The sequence below is a fragment of the Elephantulus edwardii genome, unplaced genomic scaffold (genome assembly GCF_000299155.1).
Source record: "Elephantulus edwardii isolate Elephantulus edwardi_28Jun2011 unplaced genomic scaffold, EleEdw1.0 scaffold00209, whole genome shotgun sequence".
Lineage (NCBI taxonomy): Eukaryota > Metazoa > Chordata > Mammalia > Macroscelidea > Macroscelididae > Elephantulus > Elephantulus edwardii.
The window spans coordinates 212,538-215,599 of NW_006399959.1; the positions used below are offsets into that span (position 1 = coordinate 212,538).

At 45.3% G+C, this 3,062-nt stretch overlaps 1 pseudogene; it reads left to right on the forward strand.

Moving 5' to 3' along the window:
• LOC102855851 overlaps positions 1-2,765 on the forward strand; it is a 15,477-nt pseudogene extending 12,712 nt beyond the window's left edge.
• The last annotated feature ends 297 nt before the right edge of the window (positions 2,766-3,062 follow it).

Sequence of the window (3,062 nt, forward strand, 5' to 3'; positions counted from 1 at the left end):
TTCTTCTGTGTTAACACGTTTTTCTTCTTATTCTTACCTATATTTTAGACTCTTCCGAGTTTTAATACTTTTCCTATTAATAACAAGGGAGAATCGTAAAGAGTTGCAGATTCTATATCAGCTTTTCTACTGAAAGGGCAAGACTAGAATTTAGCATCTGACAAAGGAGGGATAGATATAAAAGCTCCAAATTGTTTTAATAAATTTCTTTCCCTTAAATTACCACTAATGTATAGCACATAAAATTGCATTTGAGCCCTTTGTCCATTCTTAGACCTCTAAACATTGGGAGAGGTTCCTAATTCAGAAAGGGTTAATGTTAAAAAAAAATTTTTTGCAAAGGCCAATTAAGAAGCTAATTATTTTTTTACTAATAGCAGACACATTAACTTCTACACCCACAAGACCTGTAAAAGAAATTTGATTATCAGAAAGAGAGGACTCTTGATCATTAATGATGGTTTTGTTTGGTTTTTTTAAAAAACAAATATTTCTCAGTACTTCCAAATCCTATTACTTTTAATCTATTAATAGTAGGAAATGCATGGTAAGGGAGAAGAAAAAGTTGAGCAATTATTTAACCGGTTTGTAGGAAAAGGAACAATATTTTTATTACTTCTAACGAAGAATTTAAGATACTAAAGAGCTGAACAGAAGATTCCAAAAAGCAGCTCGGAATGACAAGGCAAAATAGTACAAAAAAATGTGCAAGGAGCTAGAGTTGGAAAATCAAAAGGGCCGAACTCGTTCAGCACTTCTCAAGCTAAAGGAACTGAAGAACAAATCCAAGCCTAGAGATGCTACAATCAAGGATGCTTTAGGCAGAATATTAAGTGATCCAGGAAGTATTAAAGGAAGATGGAAGGAATATACTGAGTCACTGCATCAAAAGGAATTGGCAGATGCAGAAGAATTTAATGAAATAACCCATGAGCAAGAGCCTATGGTGATGAAGGAACAAGTTCAAACTGCTTTGAAGGAAATAGCAAAAAATAAGGCCCCAGGAATAGGTGGTATACAAATTGACGTGCTTTAGCTAACAGATGCTGTCCTGGACGTGTTCAATAAGTTGTGCCAAGAAATTTGGAGAACAACCACTTGGCCAACTGACTGTAAGAGATCTATAATTATTCCCATTTCAAAGAAGGGTGACCCAACTGAGCGTGGAAACTACAGAACAACATCACTGATTTCACATGCAAGCAAGATTCCACCGAAGACCATCCAAAAACGACTGGAACAGCACATTAGCAGAAAACCGCCAGAAGTCCAGGCTGGGTCCAGAAGGGATCGTAGCACTAGGGATACTGCAGCTGATGTCAAATGGATCTTAGAAGAAAGCAGGGAATACCAGAAGGATGTCTATCTGTGTTTTCTTGACCATGCAAAGGCGTTTGACTGTGAGGACCATAACAAGCTGTGGCCGACTCTGAGAAGAATGGGAATCCCAGAACATTCAATCGTGCTAATGCAAAACCTATACTTGGACCAAGAGGCAGTTGTCAGGACAGAGCAGGGTAACACTGCATGGTTCAAAATTGGGAAGGGTGCGCGCCAGGGATGTATTCCGTCTCCACACCTTCTCAACCTGCAAGCAGAGCAGACCATCTGGGAGGCTGGGCTCTATGAGGAGAAATGTGGCATCAGGATTGGTGGAAGGTCTATTAAAAATCTGCATTATGCAGATAATACAACCCTGCTTGCTGAAACTGAGGAGAACCTCATGCACCTGCTGAAGAGGGTCGAGGACTGCAGCCTTCATTATGGACCGAGGCTCAATGTTAAGAAGACAAAGATTCTCACCACTGGACCAATTGGCAGCATCAGGACGGATGGCGAAGAGACCGGGATTGTTCACCGCCTCAGTTTGCTCGGCTCCACGGTTAACACTCATGGCATCAGCAGTCAAGAAATTTAAAAAAAAATGTATTGTCATGGGAAAGTCTGCTGTTAGGGACCTCTCCACAGTACTCAAGAGCAACGGTGTCTCCCCAGAGACCAAGGTGCGCCCTATACAGGCCATGGTCATCGCAATCACCCGCCATGCATCAGAGAGTTGGACAATGACCACGGAGGACAGAAGGAGAATTGATGCCTTCGAGCATGCAGCGCCAGAGAAAAGCACCGAATGCACCATGGACTGCCAAGAAAACAAACAGACCCATCCTAGAGAGGGTCAAACCAAGCTACTCCCTAGAGGCAAGGATTCCGGGGCTCCGTCTGACATACCCCGGGCATGCTGCAAGGAGGGAAAGGCCCCCGGAGAGGGACACCATGCCTGAGAGGGCAGAGGGACGGCGCAAGAGGGGAAGACCCCCCACGAGATGGACTGACCCAGAAACTGGGGCAATCGGAATGGGCACGCCAGAGGCAACGACTGGCACAGGATGGCACAGGGTCCAGAGCTGCGGCACACAAGCTATTACATTTAAAAATTATTTTTATAGTTTTTTAACAAAAAGACACTAGTTTCCAATTTATACCCTTTTCCTGAAGGGGATCAGGTAACAGATTAGCCACAACACTGCCTTTGAATCTGACACTTTTAGTTTTGCAAACAGGGCTGGAGGCAGCAGCCGCGCAGGGAGCTGGCGCCAACACGAGTTCACTGGCGGCTCACACCAGGGGACAGGCAGGGCGTCCAGGAGGAGAGCAGCCCCAGTCCTCTGAGAACCGAGTGCCCGCTCCGCCACCCACTCCACCACCGGGCAGGGAAAGGGCGCAGTGGCATCTCCGGCCGTCCTGCCTGCGGCCAGGGGTACTAGCGGTTCCACTCCAGGTGCACGCATGCGCACACCTTCCCTTTGGAATTCCCCTTTGGAAGTCGCGATTCCGAGGAAAATCAAAATATCCTTGGGCAGGGGGAGGCGGGCTAGGTCCCGGTGCTGCACTGGGTTCTATCCCTCCTCCGCCGCCTTTTTCTCTGCCCCTGCATTTCAGAGAGATGCTTTTTTTTTTGTTTTTTTATTAAAAATAAAACAATCCCAAACATTTTACAAAACAAAGAAAGAAGCACACGTTCCTGCTCGCTTTAGCAGAGCCTGGGATAAGGTCCCAGCTTT